Source organism: Paralichthys olivaceus, chromosome 2 (assembly GCF_024713975.1).
Source record: "Paralichthys olivaceus isolate ysfri-2021 chromosome 2, ASM2471397v2, whole genome shotgun sequence".
Classification (NCBI taxonomy): domain Eukaryota; kingdom Metazoa; phylum Chordata; class Actinopteri; order Pleuronectiformes; family Paralichthyidae; genus Paralichthys; species Paralichthys olivaceus.
The window spans coordinates 7,091,445-7,108,005 of NC_091094.1; positions in this window are offsets into that span (position 1 = coordinate 7,091,445).

Sequence of the window (16,561 nt, forward strand, 5' to 3'; positions counted from 1 at the left end):
GTCAGAAATCATCCTCCACCTCCACGTCCACCATGATCAGACTTTTTATTGCATAAAAAAAATATTGGTCTGTCATCATCTTCACTTTCAGTCACTGAGTTTAAAATAATGCATCGTTCATCATGTTAAGATAATGTTGGATGAAAAACAGAAATATCCCCTCAGAGCTTGAATTTGCTCTGACAATTTCACGCTACTCTGGTTATTAAATCACTAGATTTCGACTTCGGGGTGTCACAAGAGGAAAACACAAGGAGTTCCAAAAATGGAAATGATTTATCCTCAGGGGAGCATGAATATTTTAAGTACATTTCACACCAATATTTTATGGATAAGTGGAAAAGTTGGCCTGCTGGTGGTTCTAAACCAAAACGCCAGTGGATGATCGAAAATCATGAGCAATCGTCCTCTTGGGACAATGAATATCCACAGTACATTTCATAGTAATATGACAAGACATGTTGGACAGACTGATGCACAAGTTGACCTCAACGTCCTCAAGGCCGCAACTATTGACACATGAAATATGCTGAAACTAAAAATCGCTCTCGCTCGTAGATATTTGCGTTGTAAGCACGCCCTTCATTGTTTGAAACATGAGAGGAGGGTCAATACTTTATCACCTGCAACTCAGCAGAAATCCAACATGTGAATCCTGTAAAGCTGCAGATTTATTTCCACCATCTTCTCGAGGATCCAGGAAATATACAGGTGATAGCCCCACCCACTGTACCTCTGTGTCCCTTTGTCTTCTTCCACACTGTGTGTCCCAGCGATAAATTGGTTTTCATTTGGAGGAAAAAAGCTCTGCCTGCACAGTCCTGGTCACTGAACTGAAATGCAAATGAATGCTTATTTCCCATGATGCCTGGTTTCCCGATTAAATAGAGCTGCCGCTGTAACAAATCCACCAAACTCTGTTTAGAATTCTTCCTATTTTAAAAGTTTTTTTTTGTGCAACAAGTCTGTTAAAATTTTTCCCACTGATAAAATCAATGCAGGTCTATAAAGATCTTAAAAAATTAATTAAAAAAAATGTTGCATAGTGCTGCTTCAAGCCTGTAGTGGAAGCAGTTACTGCTGTACATTGACACCAGTTGCTCCTATTTATGTTTTGAAGAGAAATAAAAAGTCAGAAAGAGACGAGAGGAAAATCCTCTGTTGACTCTCTCCCCTTTAACACATGCCAAACAGCCGGCAGCAGAGGAGCTCCTCTTGTGCAGCAACATTATTTTGATGCATTTTAATGAAGAGCAAATTCCCTCAGACGCCAAATCTCACTGTTCACGGTCCCACCTCTGTTTCTAGATGAGGCCCGGGGGGGAGGGGTCTCTTTGTAGAGTCCCAAACCAGATTTTGGGATATTGCCTCGCTCTAGCGTGAATAGATTACACGCTTTAGGCTGCAGCTAGACAATCCCTTTTAATGCACTGCTGTGTGTGAAACACACAAGAGGCTGTAAATGTCTGCAGCAACTCAAGGGATGGAATGATGATGTTGTTGTGGATGTGGGCGATCCCAGATAAGATGAGGCCTCAAACTGACACTATATCTGTGTTCTTTTTTTATCTATGTAGTTCCATCTTCCTCTGATAGTACCTCACCTCTCATATCCGCCATTGTCCTCTCGTTTTTTTATGTCTTCATTTTCTAGTTGGCATCTAACACAGCTCCTGTTGAGGATACGCAGCTGATCGGCATTCACAGCCAAATCAATACAATCAGATCAGAAACGATCTCTCAGCCGCAGTTCATCTCAGCTTCATGTTTCCTGAGCACCTTGAGGGATTAGATGAATGTGACTCGCTGTGGTGACAATAGATCTTTTTGAGCACAGCTGATTTCCCTAGCGAGGACACGTTGACTTTCTCGGTCCTCCCACGCTCTTACCACATCACTCTCGATTCAAGCCACTGCTCTAACCATCGCTGCCTCCGGTAAATGAAAACTGTCTGACTGAACCAGCATCAGGTGGGAGGTCTATCAAGTGGCAGGGCTGCTGCAACAGAGTCGGCTAAACAGGCAAGTGTCCAGGGCCCCAAGATAATAGGGGGCCCCTGAGAAAGACTGAGTCCACAGCAACGACAATTTGTGAGAACCGCACTATATATTATAATCGGCCATGTGTACCGGAGATGGAAACGACACCATGGTGAAAGGGAAATATTATTACTAACATTTACTGTTACTTTCCTTTTGATGATAAATGAAGTGTTTGTAGATTGGGTTGATGTGGTTCAATACCATACGTTGGGGGTGGGTTCAGCTGGGTCTGATTTGGGGGCCCCTCAGGTCCCTTTTGCTTGAACAGGTGCCAGTAAGTACAGAGTGAAGTCCTTTTGGAGGTAAACAAACTGTATATTAAAATTACTTATGGAGATGCTGCCACGAGTCGAACACTAGAAAACATTTGACTATTTGATGTGTTAATCAAGACAAGTTAATCAATTAATCAAGAAAATCTCTCAAATCATCATTAGCTGTATCCTTACATTATTTGAGATAAAATCATAGATGAGTTGTAAAATATAAAATGTTTCTAATTTAACTAATTGTTTTGTGTGTTTTGTGTTTGTGTATTTTACCTTGATATACCTTTGTCTTTACATTGTTTTACGATTCATTACTTGTTTGGCTTCATGTGCTCTGTCTTTTTCTCTAATTATGTTGGGAGCTCACAGATTAATTACACAGAGACACAGTATTATAGACTGATAATATTTACATTGTTAAAGATTTTCTTCCTTCTTCCCTTATCATATTCTATTTGTGATATATATAAATTTAAACCTAAAGCCAAATGAAAACAATCCACTTTCAGAAATCTCTGTGCAACTAAGGCCGCTGTTATGGATGAACATCATTTGTGTGGAAGTTGCCTGAGGAGACAGATGCTCCATCACAATAAAGCTCCAGTTAGTGGAACTGAACTCTCAACTTCAACAGATGTTTAAAATGGGATGTTGTGACATAATTTTGCCATTTAAGAAGTTTTATATGGGTCATTATTATATACAATCTTCTCTCTTTGCCAGAGGTTGTAATCTTGAGAAAACATTATCATCATCATTTTCCCATTTCGTCTATGAAACACGAGCCTTGTGTTGTTTCCCCTGAGCAGAGCTAAAGTGACATTCTTTACTCCAGTAGAAGTACAGATACTTGCTAAAAACGGCTCAAGTTCAAGTAAATGTATTGATTTAACCTCTTTACTCAAGTTAAAGTATAAAAGTACAGGCTCTGAGATGTATGTAAAGTATGAAAGTATAAAAGTACCGACTGTATCTGTTCACAGCAAACTACAGTACAGTAGTATTTGTACTTCATCACTTCCCACCTCTGCCTGTGAGGATGTGAAGACAGAGGCTGAGGCAGAGTCACAGTCGAGCGGTGGAAATGGTGAACAATCTTCAGACCTGGGCCGAGCGAGGACACGGTCTGCCTGATGGGAGGGAGGCATCAAGGCCGCCTAATAGATCTGTATTCATTATTCAGACCTTGGCACCACGCTGCAGAGACGAAGGGAAATGTCAACATCATGTGTCTGTAACGAGCTGCACTGTCATTCCGTTTCAGAGGCAGAGCTAATGAAGGAGGTTGTCTTGGTGTACTGTCGTGTAGAACAGGTTGTTTCTCAGGCAGGTTTATAGTCGTACTTAAACATAACAAGCTACTGCTTCTCATTATTAACACATTTTAATAGGTGACTATCAATCCATGAATTTATTGGGAACGGACTTTTATGTGGAAATAGAGTCAAGAGGTCCTGACTGATTAAAGCCAAACTTAGCAAAATACACATAGACACACCTCCGTGTGATAAGAACAACCTAAAATGACAGAAATCATCGATTAAAAAAAAGTTATTTAACATTTCTGTTCATTTTGGCTCAGGTCCCATCCACAAACATGGAGGAAACTGCGTTTATGGCGTTCACTGGACCACCAGGGGGCCCACGGTGACGGTGTTTCACTTTAGATTATCTTTTGATACCGTTTTACTTTCAACTTCAACTTGTAACTCTTCATCAAACGTGAACCTGCGAGACGAAGACCTTTAATATTCAGAGTTCATTATATCACATTGGAGTCCTCACACTACATGAAACACTTCGACCTTGTGGCACGCTCCCACAGCCGAGCAGAAAAATCCCGTCTGCTGCTTTGTTCCTTTTCTTTTATTTCCATTAATAATTTGTTCGTGTCTGAATGTGAGAGGAGGCAGCGCTCAGAGCAGCTGCTTTCACCCAAACCCCTTGTTTGTCTACTGTATCTCTTACTCTAACACTTATGGCCAAATACACTTTAACTTAATGACCCGCTGGACTTTATGTCTGATTATCACATCCACAGCTGTACCGGTACAGAATTATAAATAAAAAGTTTCATTTTTGTTGATATCTGCTCACTGTTAGTTTATAACAGTGACTGCCCACCTTGACCTGACCTCTCCATTGATTTGCAAATTTCAATTTTGAAGCCTTGACTTAGGCATTTTGTCCAGCGCCATCTTGTTTTTCTGAAACCAGCCATGACTGTGTGAGGACTGAGTCTGATTGAGAGCTCAAGAATGCTGCATGCTCACCTACACCCGTGACCTGCACCCATTGGTCGGCACTAGCTGTCAATCAGCTCCAGTATCCACACCCGAATGCATATGGCGGTTTAATGTCTATTTAACTGAAATGGAACCATAATTTACAAAATGAACATCATGGCGTATTGATTGGTTATAAATGCAAACAACCACGCCCCCCAAAACTCTCTACTAAAGAAGCCAGTAGGAAATGCGTGGGATGATTTGTCCCCCCTTACGACTGTCGCCTAGCAACAGAGGTGCAGTTGGACACAAGTTTTAATGCCCCTTTGTTTACCCCTTGTTGTGCCATTAGCTGTTCAGTGACACTTACATTAAAAAGTGTGAGCGTTGGACTTTGCTTCCGTGCCGCGTTGCTTCTTCTTTGTTTGGTTTTGCGGCGGGAGGCGACTGACATCAAGGTGTATTACCGCCATCTACTGTGTGTTTCAATATCCTTCTTCTTCCTGTTAGTTCAGTTTACTTCCCGATTAATAAAAATGGTTTGTCACTGAAGCACAATGAATTCTAGATTGGCCTGAGAAGGATCCGCCCGTTCGTTGCTCAGTCAATTGAAGGATGCATTTGTTGGCAGCATTGGACGTCTTGTCACGCCGCTGTGACACAATAAGCCCCCGAGGGATCCGGCTCCTGAATTGAGACACAGCATCTGTCAATTCCCTGATCAGTTGATGAACTATAACACTCAAACTACTTCTTCAGTGTCTGACAGAAGCCTCCCGCCTCATAGATTTTAAAGATGTCCCACACTTGAGTAGCTTCATCAGTTCATTTAAGTGACCTAATTCAGAGCTGCGCCGCTCACGAGCTCCGTATAAAGAGAACAAATCCTTTTATCCAGGTAAATTGGAGATGCAAGTGGGCATTATAATTCTTTATAAGTAATGCTCGGGCTCTGCTGCTAACCAGAGAACATTATGCTCCACTCTGCACCAGTAGTTCCTGTATAAATAGGCTCTCTAAATGAGTCAGGATGCACTTGCATTTCAGAGTGAGAGACAGCATGACCCCGGAGGATGATGGTGAAAGTCTGGATGGTATTTGTGACCGCTGTGTCCTGCCTCGCTGCGTGTGCTCTCACAGGCTTCTGTTGACACCATTTGTGAAATGACATGTTTGACGATGGATGTTTTACTGGCAAGTAGACTTTCGTGTTAAAAACACAAATGACAGGTAATTATTCATTCCACCTATTATTCTTGTCCGCATGTGTAATGCCATTGACTCCCCTCTCCACATGAGTCACGATTTATGCACATACAAGAGTGGGAGAGTGAACACTGGTCGGGGAGGGCTGATGACAACATTTTATGTGTGCTGGATTTTCAGTGAGCATCGATATTGCAGAAACACTCTCTCCCTGCTGGAGCTTTCATTACTTTATGTGTTATTTTGAAAAACAATGAGCTGCAGAAGATGTTTAAAAGAAACACAGGTTTACGGGAACTCAATCTATCAGTGGATTAGAAATGATCCAGTTTCGGTTTCTACATTGAAAATTCCACTTCTGTTGTTTCTGCTGTGAATATCAGAAATGTATAATTTGCAGCTATAATTATGTTTATGTGGGCGGGAAGATAAAATTCACCACAGCTGTGGTTCTTTGTTATATTAACCGTTATATGATGCTGTATGTTGTCACTTGATTTGTGCAATAAATTAAGCTCCAGAGGATTCTGACTGATTCTCATTGTGTCAATGTGAAACAATAGACGCTGAGAAATGATGTAGGTTGAATGCTGACAACAGAATAGCACCTGTCATGCTCAGAGTAAAATACATGAGTCCCAATCCATCCATCCATTATCTTTACGGCTTATCCTTCAAGGCCTGGTCTACACTTCTGCAGATATTTTACTTGAACAGATATTTTCATCTCTATTTTTAGGCGGTGGACCCAACTGGTAATTGAACCTTCTTGCTGTGAGTAAACACATTTGAAACAAAGGTGAAGGTGAACTGCACGTTTACGTCCTCTGGCCAGTGAGGAACCTAAACGCTGAGGGTGCTCAGATCAAATTTAGCTGGAAGATCTGTTCACCAGCATCTGCTCCCTGGGTGAAGAGTGCAGCAGATTACTGAAGGTTTTTCCAAGATGCGTTATCTCTGCATGTGTGCGGTGCCACAACATTACTGTTGTTAGGTGCATATGAGAAAAGAATTCCAGTGTCCTCTGCACCTCCTCCACCGTGATTGAAAACCACATCTGTGAACAAATGGAACAGTGCGAGGGGGAGGGAACGACTGTGTGTGTGTGTGTTCCTGTAAAATATGTGTGATGTGAAAGGTGTATACTGCTCTGAGTTCAGGTGTGAGTACCCGGCTGTTTGTCGTCTCTTGAGGAATAAGACTCTGTAAAGCATCATAACTCAGCATTACTGCGATGGATTAAAATTATTCACACAATTTCAATTTCAATTCCAAATTCAATTTGCCCAGCGCCCACTTATGACCCCATAAATAAGCCGCAGGTCGTCTCCAAGGTTTTCAACTCGGAGAGAAAAGAACAAAACATTTCTTTTTACTGCTTATGTGTTTTTTTTCATCTGCAGTTTATATTACCATCTACCTCCAGGCTGCAGCAGCACGTCTGTCCCACACCACCCCCTGTGACTGCCCGGCCTCATTACACACGTGTGATGAGTCAGGAAGTTCATCCATCAAACTGGATTTTTCCCGAGGATCTTCCCTTGTACATGTGCCTCAGGATGTATTGATCCGCTGAGGTGACTCAGGTCAAGGGACTAAGTGAGAACCTGCAGCTCAGGAGTGGTGTCGAATATATTGAATATTTCTCAGTCCCAGCTTTTGTAAATGTCCTGTTTTTTTTTCCAGGCAATCGAGTACAACATGCATATTGTTGATCCCCATGAGCGATGGGCTCCTGCATGAATGCACCATTTATTGTCAGTGTTTAGAGAGATTTCTGCCTCTGCTGTTTTATCTCTGCTCTTTTTCAAAGTTGGTTCAAAATCCGTAGTCACTTATGGACGTGAATCGTAAGTTGTCTGCTACATTTGATCAGTTACATCCACACCGTCCTGATGAAGCAGATTTTTATCGTTAAACTCTGAATAATCAAAACCTAATGATATTTTTCTGCAGAGATTAACATTTTTTTAATGTACAAATTAAAAAACGCACATAAAAACAGGTGGACGGAAACATTTATTATCACCTGCATGAAAGTGTCATTGAAGAACCTGGGTAAAGTTAGATGTCACAGTCACTCAGCTCAGGTAGAACTCTGATGCTGTCAGTGAATAACGTGGCATCTTTTAACCTCATATCATATCCAGTGTTTCCAGCACATCACTTGCATCAGCGGCTTCATTCACGCTCCACAGACAGTTTGGCAGATCACCTTCTTCTAATTGTTCTCGTTACCTTGTTATCACTTTCTTCCAATCTTTGCTTGGCTGTCGTTCAATTTCTCCTAATTATCTTCCACAGTGTAAAGCAGCTCTGGCAATAAATCTTGGAAAATGCAATGGTCCCTGACAACTGTTGTTGAGGTGGGAATGTGATTTGTGTTTTGTGAGCTTAAGACTTATTTATTCACCACACAATTAGGTACATTTTATTCTGTTCAAATCCAAAATACCCTGGACACTGCACGAAGGCAAAGGTTTGTAATCGTGTTGTCTCATTAATGTCTTGTTGGGTTAAATTAATGATGGTTTCTGTTTAAATGTAACGATTTGCATATATAGTAGCATATTTGCATTTTTAGCAGAAGCAGCAAACCTTCTGATGTGCCGACTAACCACCGCTCCTCCCATCACTGCATGTTAATTATACAGTGCACCAGTGTTGAACTTGGGTCACTTTATTTAGTTTGTAGGTATCCAGCTGTTTTGTATTTCCAGATGTGGGTTTTCACAGTCACCTTAGGACCTGGAGACCCCACGTGTTCCTCCCCACTGCCGGCTGCTCCAGCAGTGCATGTGCAGCTGGTGGAGCTGCTCACTGTGGGTCCTGTGGGATGGAGGCTGGTTAGGTGGAGGATGGGAATCCAGGGCTCACTGTGGCAGAGCTGCTGAATAATTCATGCTCTCCCCACCCTGCCTGCCTCTGCTTCTTCCTGCAGTGCATCAACGCAGGGCTCCATAACCGCGTGGAGAAAAGATCTCTCTCTCTGCCTTTCACTACATCTTAAATGAAGCGTTCTTTGTTGGTTTTGGAGAGATTTATACAGAAGCAGCAACAAGCCACAGCTGATAAGAAACTTTCAATTTAATTTATAACAAAAGCTTCAGCTCAAATAATCCTCCAGGAGGTTACTTCAGGATCTGTGTGTTCATATTACTGCAAAGAACAACACAATAAGACGACACGACAACTAAAATCAAGATTTCTTGACACGACTCAAACGTGAACTCTGTCAAGTTCAAGATAAACATGCCACATGGATGCTCAACACCCGCAGGACTGACTGGTGGTGTTAATAGCCGCGCTCGCCTTTGTATAAATAGGAGACTCTAAATTTGTCTGACCTCAGATACTGTGGAAAAATGGATCGGCCGGAGGGGACACTTGTACTTGTTCCTTCCCATCAGCCTCCTTGGAAATGTCAAATTTGCTTTTCACCTCACAGACACAAAGCCTCCACTGTACATGTCCACCAGCGCGGCATCAGTCCGGCTAATGAGAATTAGTTTTGCTCTTCATTAGTATTCACCACAGTCACAGGAAGGTTAGCCTACCTTATTAATAAGACTCACCACAGGCCACTGTCATATTTAGTCTTCCTGATTTCATTCCTCATTATCTACTCACCACTATGCCGATGGAGGGGTGGGTGAAGTGTTTGAGTCCACAAAACACTTTTGGAGTTTCAGGGGTACTATCCCTTTAATCTTTCCCTCAACCTAACCAGGTTAGTTCTGGGCCTGAAAACAAATAAATTTAAAAAAAGCTTTTCACATCATAAAAGTGATTTACAGTTATTTGTAGCTTGGGAAGGTTGACAGATCAGAAACCACTTCTCTGTGTGTTGCAGTCACAGATGATATATTTTGTTTGTCTAAATTGAAAGACCTGTTGGAAAAGACAAAGTTAATCAGCATCCCAACACTGCTCTGAGGGAGAATGAGGAACAGCCGCTGTTCCCCTTGAGCTTTCAGTTTGTCGTCTGACACCAGATTGAGTCTCATCATCGCAGGTTTCCTTCGTGTTTCTTTCTCCAGCCACACGACTTAAAATGAAAGTACAAAGCGCTGGGGGTGGGCTGCACCCCCCGCTGTGTTTTCAATGCATCATAATTTCCTTTCCTAGAAAACATCATGCCAATACGACTGCGGTACCCTCCCTCCTCCCCGGCAGCAGCCTCCTCCTCCTCCTCACCCTTTTATTTCCACTTCACCTCCTCGTAGTTCACCCGCCACTGTCGGGCTGTTTGCTGCCGACACTGTCTCTCTGTCTCTCTGCATCTCAAGGTTCGCTTTGTTGTCATGTTGCTTACACTGTCAGTCCTGAATGTCTCGAGCTGTCACAGTTGATGTGCAATGTCAGAAATAATTGCCCAAGATGGAAAATGAATAGCACCATGTTCTCGGGCCATGTTGTCCTCTCTCTCTCCCTCTCTCTCCCTCTCTCTCCCTCTCTCTCTCTCTCCTCAGTGTGAGGTCAGCAGATTCACTGAGTTGCAGATGGAGGAGACAGGAATTAAAGATGTATTGGTTTTGTTTTGCCTTTATCTATACAACATAAAGATTTGGCAAACTGAATATTCCCTTAATAAAATCAATACTTCATCATCTTGGGAAATAATAGTTTCCTTCCACAGAGCTGGATAATGGCATCGATGCAACTTTCTCGTCTGTATATACTGAATATTCGAGCTGCACCTCTAGCAAGCAGGTAGCTTAGCTTAGCATCAAGACTGTAAATAGCCAGCAGGTTTTGTCCCGAGATAACAACATATACTGTATTATAGACAGTATTTAAAGACAGATGACAACAGATGTTTTCATGTGTTTATATTCGACTAGGGCTGAGTAAAGAAACCCCAGTAAGACCACAGCCATGTGTGCTTTTCATATCGAAACATATTCTTATTTAGAGAATAGACAGTTAGCTTAGCTTCACAAAAAGAGGAAAGTGGAAAAAAGTTAACCTGTGCCCTTCAAAATAAGAGAGTAACATTTTATCCAAGTGTTTCACATGAGATGAGTTGTTGGTCACCTGTTTCCTCTCCTCACCTGTTCAGACCTGGAACTGCCAAAACGTACTGGAGGGTACCATTGAAAAGGGGTTTCCAGGGGGAAGGCACCAAGTATGGTAGAGTTGTAGGGGTGTTGAGGGTGTCATAGGAGAAAGGCTGTTTGAATATATATTTGAGACCTAAAAGGGACCCACATGTGTGTTTGGTATGTTTGTTATCCAGTAGAGAATGCGAAGAGTTCTTTGTAATCTCTCTTTGTGAAAATTGGTTTGAAATGATCGATCGCTGTTTCTTGGTAGAACCCAGCCAGTATGAAGGAGGAGGCTGGAGCTCCTGAGGGGGAGAGAACTTACCTTGAAAAGAGTCAAGTCTGTGGAAACAGCAAGAGCCAAACAATACAGGGGCAAGAGTTCTTTTGTGTGTTTCACCAAAGTTTGACTTCTATTTATTTTTGTAGTTTTGTTGCCAGTATTATTTTTCTTGTTCTTTATTTTTCCTAAAAGTCAGGCCTGCAGTGTACATACTGCTGCTACTGAAAAACAAATTCACTTGAACTGCATAACTGGGTTTGTGCCATAACCGCTTGGGCCAAACTTACATCTGACTATTGATTTTACTATTTATAAAACAGGCAGATCCACTGTTCCTTTCAGTGATATGGAAAACTATTAACACACAAAATGAGTCGACTGTGTCTGTGTCACTTCTCCCATCATGTCAGGCAGAGTCAGTATCTACTTCCCCCTCATTCGAACATTGCTGATTAATTTGTCTGTACAAGGCGACTGGGATTTCCTCTATCTCCCGTGTACTTTCAACTTGGCACCTTTCGTGTTCACTCAGTCTTATTTGTTGGCTGGTGGAAACAGCAGCCTAGCATCTGTAGATTACTGTCACAAGAAAGAGGAGGAAACCCAAAGAGGGGCTTGACAGAATCCACTGGAGCATGGGCTGTGTGACCCCGAGGGAGCAGGGATTTGCATAATCAAGTCTTGATTGCATACAGATTGCAATTGGTATCAGAAGGGGGATTTTGCGGTTGACTTATGAAGACACAACCTCCGCTGGATGCTTCCAGTGCGCTCGCTCCTGCCCTTCACTCTTCCTTGAGTGCCTGCTTGTTTTCCTGGCTGACAAAGTTCAGCACAGCGGGTGAACCGACTGTGCACAGCTTCCGAAAATCATCATTTGCAAATCAAATTGCAAATGTCACAATTATAAAGCTGCAGGACACTGGATACACATTTCACCCAGAGCTCAGTTTGATGTAAAGTCAATCTCCATGCTTTCAGCTCTATTATCTGATTTGTTTTGACCATTATACTTATTAGTAGTAAACACAGTGTACTTTCTGCTTAAACGACGTAATGAAGGAGCATCGTACTCCAGGAATGTCCAGTACTGGTGTGACTGGTCTTTGTTCTGGTTGTACTAACCCTGGTCAAGACAGTTTCTCCAAAGGGCTGCTGCTCAATACATTTTCATCCATCCATCCATCCATCCATCCATCCATCCATCCATCCATCCATCCATCCATCCATCCATCTATCCATCTATCCATCCATCCATCCATCCAGAAAACACAGATACCAACATGTGGAGAGCAGCTCCGCACAGAAAGACTCCGCCCAAAACATGGGCTCAAACCTAAACCCTTCTCTGTGCAAAGCAACAGTGCCAACCATCGTTTTGCACCTTTAAAATGTATCACTTCCTCCTCCCAGTGTTCCCCCCAGTACACATGAATGCTTTATTCTAAAATGTCATTGCTGACACACACACACACACACTCCTGGTGTTTTTACACTCACTGTAGATCGGTGTGAGCTGAATAGCTGGGGTTTGGTCATGGGGGGAATTATTTTCCTTTCTACCAGTATCTCAGTAAATTCTGTGGCTCCACCGCCTCCAGCCGTCATCATCCGCACATGAACGTATCAATGTAAAAACTCCTCAGGTCACTGTGTTGGTGGCAGAGAGCCAGAGACAAGACAGCGTCAGTGGCAGGGGAGAGCAGGGACACCGGCAAGCAGAGGTGGTGTAATCACTAACGAACACACCACAGGGGCAAGAATAACAATAACAACAGGAGGCCTCAGCTCCTCCACGCACTGTGCATCTGGCAATATGTCCTTCATTTAGCACCATATGTTTCAGTGAATAATAAATACAAGCGTTTATTTTTGCTTGAATGCCCAGTTTCCTGTCTTCAACATGCAGTGAACCTTTATTGGTTGGTCTATATTTATTATTAGTCTTAGATAACTCTGTCTCCACTGTTTGTTTCAGCTCCTCTGCTGTTACGTATATATATACTTACATTCTACTGTATTTGTCAATAAGGTTAATAAGGCTGGCTCCACTTAAGTCAAATCTTGTTTTGGCTTAGGTAATTAAAATCTGTCATTTCCTATCATATTCTACCAGACGTGCATCATTGGGACATCATCAACAATTTATTAATTCAAAATATTCAGTTTTTATTTTTTTTAGTATCTTCCAACCTGAAAATATACTTGCATATTCAGTAACATTTGAGTTAATGTGTTGAAGTAAATCAATATCTGATATTCAATCATTTATCTTCCTCGATCAGATGATGATTCCTGATGCTGCCACTGCTTGATCCTGCAGCTTTTCTTGTTCATCAAAAAAAAAAGATGTTGACCAATAGATGGCAGCAAAGTAGCTCACTTAGTCATTTAACACACAGAGAATGGTCTATAGTGTATCTGTCTGCTGTTTGAATCTCATGAAGTACTTTTCTAGAAATCTGACAGTACTTGTTCAATATGTGTATTTGTCAAATAGACTCTGTTTGTTCTGTGCTGTGAAATGATGACTGCTGGGAGACCTGATTATGCTGTAGGATCCAGTGTAATGCATTGTGGGAACAAGGTGCAGTGACAATCACACACGATGCAAAAGAGAGAATTATCATTCATCTGCTAAATAATACATTTTAGAACGTCTTAGGTCGACCACTGAGGTGTAAATACTTCAAAAAGCAATGATTGTATGTGAGTAACAGTGTTCAAGGTGATGAAGGAAATTATTTGTTGATATTTTAATTTTTTTTTAAATTTTCACTTTCAGAACAACCAGCAGCAAGTGACAGATACATTGATTTGTCTTGATTATCCCAGTGGGGACATGTTCTTCAATGTGGACAGAAAATTTAACATGTATTAAAATGCAAAACAAACAACATACATAATGCTCCGAGTTCATATGACACACTCATGCTCTGCTGGTTTTTAGTATGTAGCGTGTTCATACTGGAAAGGTGACAAAATAAATCTTCCTTAGACTGGAGAGCAGGCATTTAACTTGCAGTGATGTTCTAAAGTCACAGTTTGATGAGTCTAATGTATCACATGGGATGATGGAATAAAATTTGTTTTGTGTGTTCACAGTCGGCTAAAATCTGTGTATTGCAATTTTTTATATTGTACATACCTGTGTATACGGTGGCCCTGAAATTCATATTACGACAAAAAAAGAACATTTCCAAGTTTTTCTTTATTTCCTGATGAGTTTTCTTATTTACCATGTGATTTGTATAATAAATATTGAATAAACCAGTAGAAGTCAACTCTCATTGTTTCTCATTATTCAGTAAACCTCCAAATGTCCTGCTCGACTGCAATAACCAGACTTTAAACTGTGGTTTCAGCCTCAAACACCTGAGTCTTGCTTTAATCTGAGAACCACCTCTGGCTGCAGGAGATATGATGAAGCATTTCACAGCAAATACTGTGTCACACCATGACGCCCTGGAAAAACAGGAATTATCCTGTTTCTGTGTTAAGTGTGAGACGCCTGCATGGAAATGAAAAAATTATGAAGTTAAAATAATCATCAAAGAGACTTTGCACCTCAGTCTTTGGAAGAGCAACATTTATGGGTCATAGCTTTGTCCTGGACTCTGGATGTTCTTTATTCAATTATTTATTCATTCCTGTCTGGGGACAGACTGCAGAGCCGCTGCTTCACAGAGTAAGGTGCAGAAACAACATGTGGATGCATGAATATCACTTTAAACCTCCATCCTGCCTCCTGCTCATCTATTCTCACAATCCAAACTTTATTTAGTCTTGTCACACCTTCGTCCTTTGCCATTTGTTTTATGTGCTTTTCTCTCCAGGGTCCACATTCACATGGTTGATGTTCATTCTCCTGTGAAACCACTGGTCTCTCAGCTCTGGCTGCTGCTGCAGAGTCTCCGCCACAGCACAGAATGTTTTGCTCAGAGCCAAATTGACAGAGTGGCTTTTGTTCACTTTCCCCAGGCAGCAAACGGATGTGGGCCACTTAAGGCACTGGTGCGGCACTTCTGGCCCTCTTGCTGAACAAAAGGGTTGTGAGCCTTATGTTACCCACTTGCAAAAGAGCATTCGGGTTAACCCAAATATCCCAAACCAGACATGGCAAACACACAGGGCTCTGAGCAAGGTGAGATCTGGACGTGAACCTTTAAGGTGGTAGTGCTACGGCTTACTCATGGCCCAGAATCGGCAAACAGGAGAGGGCCGCCTTGGTGCTATCACTGAGAGACCAGAGTGTGGGCCAAAACTAATTTGCTGTGTTTGTCGAAGTTCACTGGTGATTTCACAGACAGGTCAGAGATGCTGCATTTGCTGCATCTTCTATCCGACGCCTTGCGAAACTCCTGCTAAACAGACTTTTAGTCAACCCCCATGCTTCATCACATACATCCCAGCTCATCAATATTCAAGCATCGATTTCACCTCCTTCTCATTTTCGTCATCAGTTAAATCCTGTTCCTCTCGGCTCCTCTGGGTTCGTGAGCTTGTGTTCACACGTAGAAAAGTAACTGAATGTATAAAATATCAAGCGCCGCTGCCAGATATTGATTTGCAGCCCGTTATATAATCCACATCTCAGCTGTGTCAAAGATTCAGGATTATTTTCAAACTTTGTTTTTTTGACAGTAATACTTCTGATAGAATCACATCAAACACAAAGTGAGGATGTGTTTTAATGCACATTAGCATGCGATTAGTCAACAAAGAGGACAATCAAACAGATTATCCAGTGGTCACAGCAGTTACACACATACATGTGAGGTAATCTGTGGAGATTGTGGAAATTTGCTTTTTAATAGGGGTGGGCTCACCCTGTGTACTGCACATATTCCCCCTGCTGAGGTTTTCATCCCCTTCCCTCCTTCCCCTTGCTGAAATCAATAATGGCAGCACATCAAACAACGTCACAGTTATATATAGCAGACATGCCTTTGAACTGGTTTATCCGATCCATCAAGCAGGGGGGGGGGGGATTTATGTGTGTAATTACAAGTGAGGGAAATATGGAAGCTGCGGGTCCCGGCGTTGAGAGCGTCTCTGCTTTGTTCCACCCTGGAGGTTCTGGCTGCCTCGTTGTCTGTCTGGACCATAAGTGCTCATGTGCCAGTGTGGGATCAAACATATTCAAATGCTTGCATTTGCCCGGGTCTTTCCTGTATCTCATTATTCAGTGTATTGCTCTCTGCGACCTTGAGAATTGTTTAAAATGCAAAGGAACACACCAGAGCTTCAGAATGTGTTTCGGTTGTTTGCTCTCTGCAGTTTAAGTGGCTGTTTGCGATCGGTCTAAAGCAGAAAGGTCACAGATGATGGATAAATGTTGGGCTCTAGTGTTTTGCAGGTGTGTGGCTGCTACTGTGCATCGATCAGAGTAGAACGAGACATTATCGAGAACAAACGAACATCAAGAGCGAGAGGGGTGCGACCTTTAAAGTCGGCTGGAGAACACGAGTGATGTCATTCATCTGG